General features: G+C 34.6%; 1 long non-coding RNA gene across 2 annotated transcripts; it reads left to right on the top strand.

Moving 5' to 3' along the window:
• The first annotated feature begins 8 nt into the window (after positions 1 to 8).
• On the top strand, positions 9 to 11,499 carry LOC139799278 (uncharacterized). 2 transcript variants are annotated; one of them, XR_011727206.1, is made up of 4 exons: positions 9 to 793; positions 1,685 to 2,061; positions 5,219 to 6,492; positions 11,355 to 11,499. It is a non-coding gene; the product is annotated as an uncharacterized lncRNA (long non-coding RNA). The 2 variants fall into 2 exon arrangements; XR_011727205.1 differs by having other exon boundaries at positions 11,352 to 11,499.
• The last annotated feature ends 1,074 nt before the right edge of the window (positions 11,500 to 12,573 follow it).

Here is a 12,573-nt window from a genome sequence, read left to right as displayed (position 1 = left end):
GCATTTTCATTTATTAATTTTCCATTGGATTTCTACAGCACCATTACATTTTAATATTCTAGCCAGACTAATCACAAGAATATTCTGGGTATTCAGAGGTCACTACCTTCTGTATGTATCCCCAATGCAAATCTTCTGATTCTGAATGGCATTCTTAGCCTCTATACCTACAAAATGTAGGATTATAAATCTTTACATGTGAGCAATATCTGCAGAAATAATTGAGACTTTCTGATAGCTCAGTGATACAAGGAATTGTGATTTTAGGAAAAGAATCCGTCCAGATAAAGACCGTTAAATTTTAAGTCTATTTTATGTTAAATAAAAATCTAGTACAGCATTTAATGCACACAAAAGAATAAGAAATATGAAAATAATAGCACTGGGTTCCTGAGAACACACTGATATGTGTTAGTTTTGGGTTTTTTACTCATGTTTCTCAACATATTAATGCAATGTAAGCACAGGCAATTGTATCAGTTTGCTCCTGTTTATGAAGTCACAGATAAAAAAGGTCCTGTGTAATTAATATGGACATAATGACTGATTATGTTATTTATTTATGGACATTTTTAAAGTATTACCACCAATTAAGGGATTAATTATGTACTTTTTTTTTCTTTCAATTGCATGCAATATGCTCTCTAATTGGACTGATTTTTAGGCATAGCAGCAAATGTCGCCTTTGTCAAATGTGCACAAAATATACAGAAATATCAGTCTGTCATGCCTGAACTAAACCAACAGATAAATACAATGTTCCCCATGACTAGAATGTTGACTACCATGTGAAGTAAGTAAATTATCCCTGTTTATTTATATAAAAAGTTTTAGATCATGCCCTTTCATTAATTATTTAAGCCACACAGCAAGAAAATAATGTCTTTACAGGAGTACTTTTTTTTAAGGAGTACTTTTCTTGATTTTTGAAGGCAAAGTTCACTGAATGAAAATTATATGGAATGAAAAGCAATGTGTACAGGTACTACACCTCAGTGGTGTGTTTTCCTGTTCTTTTCCCTGTGTTTTTAAAGCTGCTTTTAGGGGAAAAAATCCCACAAATCTAACCAAGCAAAAAACCCCAAACCAAACAAAAAACCAAAATGTAAAACTAAACAAAAAAGAACAAATAAAAAATACTGAAGTTGTAGTTTACTAATAACCAGGTCTTGGCCAATGAGACAGAGTAGGCACCAGAGAGAAGATCTGCAGTTTACCCAGTTCCTTTGGGAATGGCTATAATTTGCTTCCTATTCTGGTTTAGTTGATTTTTCCCATAGACTGTTCCCCTGGAGAACAGAGTATGTTATTCTTTGTCTAAAAAAATCATTGGTGCCAAGTTTCATAACTAAGAAAATCTGAAATTCATGAGAATTTGTTACAGAACATCATCCTCTCTGTACTACATGTCATCCCTTTAACTTACAAAACCTGTGCTTGTGCATTTGTGAATTTAGGACCTCATATGTATTCATTGTGCCTCACACTGCTTTGTAAGGATAGGATAAAATTGAGCAACAGGAGTTAACAGAAAAAAATCAACCTATATTTACCCATTATATTATAGGTTGCTTTCACAAAAATCATAATACTTAAACTGTGCCAAGAACATATATTCATGTCACTAAATGTATGTTGTTGTGATATTTTTATTTCTATGTAGAAATCATCTTATTCCTTACAGGGATGGAGGAATTCTAATGCTGAGGATGCTATTCTAGGAGCCAGTGGTCATTAGAGTAGCCCATAAATCATGTAAAGGAATCTATGACAGGCAAGCAGAACTTGTGTAAAGGGAGTTGGAAGGCACTGGAGCTCTTGATGTTGTAAGCAATCACAGCTCTAATGAGGTACTTGGAAGTACAGCAATTTGCATGGTCAAAAATCTCTCACAAGAATGAATTTGAGAATCTCAAAGTATTGCAGCCTTTTCCCCTGCTCCTGGTGCTCATCATCCCATCATCTCCCTGCTTGGAAGTTAAACTGAAGGAAGGACCAAACCAGAGAATTTGGGAGTCTTTCTGACTTTCAGCTATGCTTGTGCTTCCCAAAAATTCACAGGTGAGGTACAGGGAAACTATCATTGGTTATAGTAATTGGTCTCATAGCAATATTCAGTTTTATACTGGGTATACAAATAGCACAAACTAAGGCAACCAAATATTGCCCTTATGTTCAAATCACATGAGATGTCAAGGGGCAAGAAAAAATTATTAACATCTTTTAAATTCACTCTTCTTGCAATTGGAACTTGATGAACTTTAAGGTCTCTTCCATTCTATGGAAGGAACCATTCTATGATTCTATGATAATATTTCAATTTTAAAAATTGCATAGTCTTAATGGACATGATTGATTTAAAAAAACCCATTTTCAAATAAGCCTTTCTCTAGTTCCATTGTTTAGAGTATTTTAAGGATCTAATTCTTTTCTCACTATATTTAACAGACTCTTCCAGGATCTAGTCCTAAATGTGTTAATGTTTTGTTTTTACTTGGCACCTAAAAAGCTTTTTCATTTATTTTAAGCTTTATTTATTCTTAATTGTGGGGGTTTTAATATTTTTGTCTTGCTTTATTGACCTGTCTATTAGAAAGCTGTTAATTGCCTAAAATGTAAACAGAATGTAAATGAAAGTCCATTTTGTTAACACTTTTGTGTATCAGCTTAAATAAACTTTAGTTCAAACATCCAAATACTGACAGAATGCAATCAAGTCACCAAATCCTGAAGCCATGTGTGTACAGACAGGATTGCACTAAAAAAATTAACCAATGTCCCAATTAAACAAATGGATATCAGACATAATCTAGCATAGTATGTACTTGATTTGTTTAGTTTTGTAATTTGACAGATAATCCTTCACATGCAAACCACATTAAGAATTGCCACTAGTTCTATTTGGAATGATTAATTTGTACAGAACATTTTGCCTTAATGAGGTTCCATGTGAAAATGAACTAACATCTATTGAGTTGGTACATTTAATTAGTACTCTACAAGTTAAGTGTTCTTTTTTTGTTACTGTTGTAATTTTTGACTTCCAGTCTAAATGATCAATTAATGTATAAAGCATACTTGCCACTAGGGACAGTGAACCCTATCTCCAGCTTTTCCCTTCAAAATACATTTAAAGGTAATTACATAATTTAATTCTCTGTGATCTAGTCCAATATGAAAAAGTAAAACAGATTTATTTTCACAATTCTATATTCACAATTCTAAATACATAGCTAGAAAAATTTCCTAATAATATTAACATAATTTCACTCCAGGACAAATCAGGAGCACGGTAGTGTTATGTAACTGAACAAAGTGTGATGTTATTCTTATTTTTGAATGATAAATTAGAACCTCCCTATTTAAGGCATGTACAAAATTATCCTCCTAGCTGCTTGTGTAGGAAGGGAGACTTCAGAATCTTATCACTCTCATTGTCCCATAAATAACTTCCCCAAGCAATAGAACTAAATGTTTAAAATTATATTATTGTATTGTTATTAAAGATTAGAAAGTATCAATGTACTCCATGGATTCATTTTGATTTTACTAAAATTTATCTTTAAAAATATCTTCGGTGTCACAAAATTTAAGTTATCCTCTGATAAAAAGAGTAGTTTATATCCACAGTAGGAATGCATCCTGATAACTAATTTGGCTGGAGTCTCCTCTTCTACATACTCAAATTCATTGCTACACTGAATTCTACTTCTGAATTTCACTTTGCACCAACTTCATTTGGTGCAGTGAGTCTTTGAGTAGTTGTCACTAAACATCTATGAGGGCAGGAACATTTTCATGCAAGGTTTTACCATTTCTGCTTTTTTAAGGTCACTGTTTGCCTTAGGTTCCATACCTTTTCTTTTTCTTTACCTTTCAAGAGTGATTGATCTTTGATCTCTTCTGACATTCCTCTAGTATATTTTTTTTCTCAACATCACCAGGTTTGTTTTTCAATAACTAACACAACTGTAAGCAATATACTTAGATAAACGATTTGGGACTTATTTCTTTTAAACCTTTAAAAATAATTCATGGTAATTTAATTTACAAATTCTCAATTTTAAAATTATGTTTTTCAGTTATCCAGTGTAATAGATGTGAATGATAGAGTGAAGACATAATTCATACAACATATATAGATTAAGGTCTATGAATATGTTTGGTGTATCCAACTTCAGAAAACCTTCCTGGCAAATTCTGTTAGCAGAGAGGATTAACAAGCAGCAGCTGAAATAGTCAGGTATTATGTGAGAGTATTATTTAGGGTGTCCTGATGGAGTGAATGTTGTGCTGTGTCAGGACTTGGGGACCTGGGTAATCCCATTCATAGTGCAAGTGAAAGTTGATTGTATCATTATTGCTTTAACAAAGATTTCAGCCAAGTCTCTAAACATACCATGCTCTGCATAGAGCAAATATATAGCAAGAGACAGCATCCACATGAGGGACTTAAAATCCAGCAAAGGAAAAGATATGAGAGCCATGGGAAGAAGAAACAGTATCTGGGGAGCCTGTGGAGTCCACGCTGCCAGTTTTCTCTGTGGAAAGCAGAGTGTGGTCCTCTGAGTCCTAAGAGTGCAATGAGTGGAAAAGAAGTACAGAACCTACAGAAAAGAGCTTTTTTAAGTTTCTCAGACTTCCCTTCCAGGAAGTTCCCTACACAACAGAGAAGTGACAATAGTGTCACTCATGGAGAAGAATGTACCAGACCCACTCCTCACTTGTCCTGCTTAAAACATTTTCCTACTTTCCTTTCTGCTAAAATTAAATTGCAAACTGCTTCAGAGCTGTGAAAGTCACAGGATTGACCCTAGAGCCTTCACTCCCATGTTTAATGGTGCTTATCAATAATTAGTTTGCTATCATCATTTTCCTGTATCTCAGTGAAACCACTCTGAAACACAGTCTTAAGGGAAATAGTCTGGTCTGTAGTTTCCCATACAAAATTTGCATAACTTGACCTTGGATATAGGTGACTTGGACACCAGGGCTGGGACAAGAAGGTATTTTCCTCTTCTGGATAGTGACAAGAAGAAACATAATTGCTTTTTGCCAGCCTCATTACTTTTCATACAGAGAAAATAACTCTTGGTAGTCCAAGCTCAGTTGTGGTTCCTGATTCATAAGCATCCAGCAATAGTTGAATGGCAGAGGTGTGTATGAAGGAACTCAGAAATCCTATGGAATTTACTAGTGACTACAATATGTATAACAGACTTTTGCAGGTCTTCATCTCAGGCTGCTGGAACAAGAGTCTCCAGAAGAGAAACTTAAGGTCTTGCAGCGGATTTTTAGGTAACTCTCCCCTCCCAGCTTCCTCTCCCCCTTCCCCTTGTCCCAGTTCATGTGGGTGGTCTTCCCATTGATTGTCCTGGTATGGTCACAGGCTATCAGCATGGAAGAGGACTTAGGACTGGGTGCCTTACAGGGGTGCCACAGGATGCTCTAGGTTAGGATAGCTGAGACTATCAGACAATATGGGCATGACACAAAAATTATTCAAGGTATCTGTCAGTATTTCCTTTATCTTGAAATATCAGACAAATGCTCTGATAGTTGCGCACTATTTCAAAATAGACAGTAATGGGAGTGCTAACTTCATTTTAAATGTTACAGAAAAAAAGCTCGGGGTGATCTAAACACCATCTCAGATTATGAGCACTGAAAAATCTGATGTTAAGATCATAATAGATCATATAGTTAATATCATCATTTATGAACTAATGAATTGGTCAAAATTAATCACTTCAGAATCTTTTAACATAAATTAGGTCCCGTTCTGTTTCCAGATCCACAAACCCAGAACAGTTTCCAATTGTGTGCCAATTTTTCCATTCAAATAATTCAACATTGGGCTACGGCTATAACCAAAACCACATCAGATAGGAATCTGATCTGTACCACTCCTTAGATCATAAGTTTAAGTAGTATCTTTTATATGTGATGTTAGCCCAATTCATGAAAAGGTTATTGAAACGTAGTGAACATCAAATGATCATTTCTAATAAATCATAATTACACTGATTATTCTGTCATTATTAAAATAACTGTGACCGTTTGTTAAAGTCACATTATATTGAACACTCGGAAAAGTAAGCCTTACACAACATGAGTAATGATAGCATGACTAATAATGATACCTTGACTATTAATCAACTAGGTGAATTCAAAACTGTGGAAGACTGATAGGAAAGTACCTAAATTAATTCTCCTGTCCATTGTAGAAATAAAAATGGCCATGAAAAAAACCTGCCACTAATAGCAAGGTAAACTGATAGACACTGTAAAATTGTTCAGTCAAGCATGGTATCAAAACTGAAGTCTTTTGTGCCATCAGAGCATTTTGCAAAGTATGAAAGGGCATAATTAGTTTCAGGTATCTTTTCAAATACTGCATATTTTCCTCATTTCAGGCTTCTTTTTAATTTTTTTTCTAAAGCAATCAACAACATGCAAAAAGAGTTTCTTCTGCAACTGTGGACATAAGATGTGAGTAAATGGGCATTTAGAAGAGCTGTGGCTTTTGCCTCCAGCAGTTGGTGCTGCTGTGTCTGCAGTGGATCAGAGCTCCTTAATATAGCCTCAGATTGACTTCTAATATTGACAGGAGTTGTAGCTGAACAAATGCTGAAAGTTCTACCTCCTCAGTACTTTCAATTCCTTTCCACTGAATGGTTTTACTCTACTTTTTTTACACTTGACAGTATTATTTTTGTGTTGCTCAAATTTCTTTAAATGTCTCCATTCCCTTTTGATGATATCTTCTAGGAATCTTGTATTTAGGTGGCAACCAGCTCTGAAACTGGTATTGAAATGAATCGCTTCCCCAAAAGAGACCTTCAGTGGGACGGTTTATTCATTCCATTGTGTTCTTGATAGCTATTTTTCATAATAAACTTTTAGGTAGTGTATTAAGCATCAGTCATGTTGACAAGTTTGAAAGAGTAAAAGGATCTATTAGTGTAATAAGCAACTTCAGAGAAAATGAAAGATGGTCAGCTCATTATAGCTGCATCAAGTTAGCAACACTGCTTAGATAGAACTGTGAAAAATTTGTGAGCTTATAAATAAAATAACATTTGAAGATTTGGTCTGATGAAGACCACTGGACACTAGCATGCAGGTATTTGTATGAGTAATCCAACAGCATTACTTTTGGTAGTAATGGTAGTTTTTGCTCACAGTTTGGAACAGATGGTTAATAATAAGTCTTTAAACTAATAAACTAGGACAGATTTCTAAACTCTAAGGATGTCTTCATTTCAGCTGCAGTGCCCATGGGGGCCTGTATGAACTAACCATGAGTATGTATCACCAGTGAACATATGCTGGTGAGTTTAAGAGCAGGTATAGATTTATTATTTGAGCAAGCATGATTTCAAATGGGTTTAGAACAAATTTTGTGGGACACCATAACAATGCTCATCCCAATGCTGCTATGCCCTGCTAGATGGCAGGCCAGACATACAGTAGCTGGCTACTTACAAACAGTAACACTGTTTTTTTTTATTTAGAAGTGGATATAAGTCTCATCTCCTTGATTCTGCTCCCAGCTCTCTTGATACTTTTCTGGACATATTATATAGTTTCATTATATTTATTATAAACTTCCCTCAACAGAACTGAGATCAGAATTATCATTCATCAATCACACATCCATTGTAACCAAATCACAGACAAGATTAGGAAAACTGTTAAATCTCAACTATATCTACTTCTTACAATCATTTCTGTGTAAGTTTTAGCAACCATTTAAGGAATTAAAAGCATTTGAAAAGAGCCGACAAAATTTGTCTGCAGAACTTGTTAATGGAGAATATATTACACCTCTGACAGTTCAGCAAATGCTTTGCTGATACTTTTATAACATATTTATGACTTGTAATTCTTTAGGAATTGAGCTTTAGTTAAATGGTGCCATCAGTTGTTAACAGTCTGTGGAGCAATAACCATGAGAGTGAACAGGTGATGCCTACAACACTTAGCACTGCAGGAGAAGCAAAGTGTAGTTACTACAATCATTACAGCAATTATTTCTTAAGATCTGTTCTGTTAATTACAATTCAAAACAAGAAGCATCTGCCCATGTGTAGCTGTAAGAACCTGCAATTACAGTAAAAATATTTTAATAAACTCTGAACAACATAAAAAATGCTGAATCCAGAACAGCTTTCAAATCCACATCTGCAACAAGATATAACTGCTACTGCATTTGAAACATCTCAAGAAAAACAAATCTTGCTAAAGCTTTTTTTTTTTGCCCTCTCCATGTGTATTACTAATGAGTTAAAACTACACTTTGTATTCATATACATCTTAAAATTTATGTGGCAGCACACCAAATACCTTTTATCTACACAGACATTATTTTGGTCTTACTTTGTGTGGGTAGTGATATTTACACACTTGTAAATATGGAAATTAAACACCAGAAAGTAAATTTTTCTCATCTCAGACTCCGAGGTGAGCTTTTCACCATGATAAAATTAATTGCTGGTATATCTCTCCCATCTGAATGAATAGTTCATAATAATTACATCAGCTTTTCAGTTTGATTGTCTGATCTATTTCCTATTGACTGGCTTCTCCATTTATCAGTAGATGGCACCGGCAGCCAAGATGGTTCTATATACAAGAATATCTGGAAGATACTTAACACAAGTTATGATTTTCTTACCTATGTACACACAGGCACTCCACATGTCTTTCAAATTTTTTTACTAAGGTGAAAGTACAATTTCTAAGAAATATATATATATATATATATATGCACATATACACAGCTGGAGCTTGTCAAAAGCATTGAACAAATGCTCTTTTTTACAAAATTCAGATTTTCTTAAGCAAATTCTTTAAGAGACAGTACAGTTCAGTCCAATTTAGACAAGGATGTTGTGCAGGATAGTATCAAATGTCTTGCACTATTCCAGGTGAATGATGTCATTCATTCTTCCCTTACTCACCAACAATGGAACCCTGTGATAGAATCCTTGCTCCCAGCCTGGCCTTATTAAATAATTAATGATTTTGCAATAGTCTTGAGGGAAAGAATACAAATTAGTGTTAGGTTTCCTCCCTTCCCTTTCCCATCTTGTTTCTTACAACACAAATTAACTGAACAAGTTTTAAATATTCCCCTAGTAAAAGCCAAACTGCTATTTTTAAGCACCCTTATTAAAGTTTAGCATGTTACTTCAGTTGTATGCAACATTAATCTTTAGTATATGCAGTTATGTCATGAAGATTTACAGTGTGGGAATTTATTATACAGGAGGGCTGCCCATACATCCACATCCATAGTCTGCATTACACACTAGTGAACTATATACTAATGGGGGAGAAACAAAGTGTATTTATCTGAAAGAAAGCATTTGTAGATGAGAACAGAGAAAATATGTTCACATTTTAAAAACTACTAGGGTTGTTATCTTCAGTGGAAGCAAAACACGTGCACTTACAGAGAAAATATTACACAATATTTGTGAGATAACCCGAATTATGCTATGAGGATGCAGACATCTTTTGATAGATTGTGTGGAATTTTGGAGCCATATTGAGATACAGTGGGGTTTTTATTCTGTGAAACTCATTGTCCCAACAACCCAAAAGGCTCCCTCAGTAACACGATGGGCTTTTTGAGCAGAAATCTCTGCAGAAATTTTGCTGAGATTTTGTCCCTGCTGCTGCTCCTCTCTCTGGCTGCCCCTGCTGCCATTTCTTTTGGTGGTTTTCCACTGTTTTCCAGTTAAACCGTGACACCCTTTGTTAAGCAAGTGGCTTCATTTGCACACTCCTTTCTTATCGCTCACACCATCCCTGCCACTTCCCACAAGAATCAATTGAAGAAGCTGCAGTTGTTTAATTTATTGTTTTGTTATGTAGAAAGCTCTTTTTAGAGTGAAGATTTCCCTGCAGTCATAATATTTTTTTAAAACAACTTGTATAATTTAAGTAAAAAGGTTAATTAATGTCAGATCTGGTAACAAACAAACAAACAAAATTATAACTATTAAACCGTACTTTGAAGTAAGAAAAAAGAATAACTATTAGGTTGGCAGGGATCTTCTAATTTAGCCTTCTAGCCCTCCTTTCCAAAAGATCAGGGCTGCTGCCTATTTCATGTTTCTTTATGCTTTTTCTTACTCATTCTAGAAAGTTCTAGTGATGGAACATGGAAATATTTTCTTGTGGGAGCATTCTACAAACATTAATTCAATCCCGTATTTCAGAAACTGTTTCTTAAATTCATACTAATTAGTTTTACCTCTTTAATTTTTAGATACTAGTTAGTAGCATAATGTAAAATAATTTCTTTAAAGACTTTAAAGTGAAATTTATGAGTCTAAATTTGTCAGCATTGTTTCCAAACTAGACATTTATCATCTGTGTTGCCTATAAAATATTTTTACTGAGTAGTTTTATATATAATAGGCATAAAAGAGAAAATATTTAAGTTTCTTTGAAGTCTTTTATTACACTTGTAAATATACTTCTGCAACTTTGATTTCAATGTTGATACTTCAGTATAGAAACACATCACTATACATTTCAGCTGTAGGTTTTTTCCAGAAAAAATATTTTGTACATGGACGTATCTATGAAGCTTCCTCACAACAACAGAAGCATGCAATTAAAAAGAAAAAAATAATCTAGATAGTCTTAGTTGCTCAAAAAGGAAACTTCTGACAAAGATATCTGATTTATTACAACATAGCATTTGACATTATCATTATAAACAAACTTTTAATGTCACTCTTGGGGTTCTAAACATCTATCAGGTACTTAATTTTAAAATTTTTTATGCTTCACCCTGTTTCAAACATAGCTATGACTATGCAGATTAAATATATATGATACATGTGTTCTTTAAGTAATTTAAAATGCCCTTAGCAGTAACAATAAACCATAAATTGAACTGCAGTACAATTTTACTTGGGGAGTAATTAGAATCAATTCTTAAAGCAGTAATTTACTGAGCCAGAAATTTATATTAATTCCAGCACTATTTAACATGCATCAGCCTTAGCAGATGCTATTACATGCATTGTTTCCTTAGTTGTCAGTGAGCTGTATCTTTGTTAAACAATCCATTAGTCCACACTATTTTTGCATTCAAATTCAGATGGTTCTAATTGGAGCTTAAGAAGACACCCTCAGAGCAATGAGTGTGTAATTTGCTAATGGCAGAGTTTCTGTGAAATTGTTAGGACTTGGTATTTAGCATGATCTTACAGAGTTGTGTATACCTGTGAGACACAATTAAAAAGCTTCTCCTCTAAAAATGTATCCATGGGAAACAGTGGGATAATGGGTCTTGTTAGGCTTATGTTAATTTTTTTTTTCTCCAGCAGCCCATAAGCAGTGTTTTGGTTACAAATCACACACCATAGAGGCTGCAATGTCAGAATTTGAATTCACTGCAATTAAACCTTGTCCAAGAGGCCTTCACAGAATTAGTGTGATTCGGGTTTGCAAAGGAGATAAGACTCCTCTCCTTCTAAAAACTCTATTCCTCTCTTCGAATCATGGACATATTTCTCCAGCTGCATGGTATAGGGTGTAATTATGTAACCAAATTATTTTAGTCCAAATGGTTTGTACCATTTTACTTCATTTCACTTTTCAATAGAGTAGCACACAGACACTTAATTGTCTAGAAAAGTCACCTTATATCAATAAATAAAAAGTATTTAAAAAACTTTGTTTCCATCCTTGGTGCCACTCAAGATAAAATTTTCAAACACATTCAATATTTGCTTAGCTCTATTGCCTGTAAAATTGGTGAAGATGAAAGCAGTAATTCCCTGCTGCTGACTGCTTTTGCAAAATCCTTCTCAAAAACTTGGAAATCAAGCACACATTTTCAGCAAGTGATTCCTCTTATTTATTCCTTTGATGAGAAGCAAAAAGAAAAAACTGCACACTTTGCACAAAGCATTGTGCTGTTACACCAGCTCTAACTAACTTCTCTATTTGATGAACAAGTTCTTTCAAAATGTCCTGGCTCTGACTGAGTTTTTCAGATCTGCATTATTCATGGCAATGATGTGCCAAGACATAGATGTAGTCCTACAGGAGCAGGAACAAGTGTGCAGGATTAAGCTGTCCTGTTTCTTTTTCTGAATTACGTGCTAGGAGTTGCACTGCTGCCCTTTCAGAGACAAAAAGCCCCTTCCACACTCACCCATGTCTTGGTCAACACTCAGGCAAGTGTAAGAATTTAGTTTTCTGTTACTGGCTATGAAAACAGGGAGTTTCCTCAAGGAGAAAATTTAGGCCATCTATGTATTAGAGGCTAGATAGGGCCAGTAGGCCCAAGAAGCACAGAAAATAATGCAAAACAAATGACTTTTTTTTCTCTTTTTTTTTTTTTTTTTTTTTTTTTTTTTTTTTTTTTCACTACAAAGTGTACCAGAGGGTGGCTTTTGGTTTAGACAGACAGCTCTCAACAGGTGAGCAGATCACTGGTGGTGAAAATGTCTCCTTGAGTTAATCAGTGTAAATATCTCCCTGCATGAGCCAGACCAACATGGGGAGATGTATGGCTCAGCCCAACCTAGAGTATAAAAA

This window comes from Heliangelus exortis, chromosome 8, assembly GCF_036169615.1.
Source record: "Heliangelus exortis chromosome 8, bHelExo1.hap1, whole genome shotgun sequence".
NCBI lineage: Eukaryota > Metazoa > Chordata > Aves > Apodiformes > Trochilidae > Heliangelus > Heliangelus exortis.
Note: the sequence above shows the minus strand (reverse complement) of the source record. Positions and strands in the feature narration are given on the sequence as shown.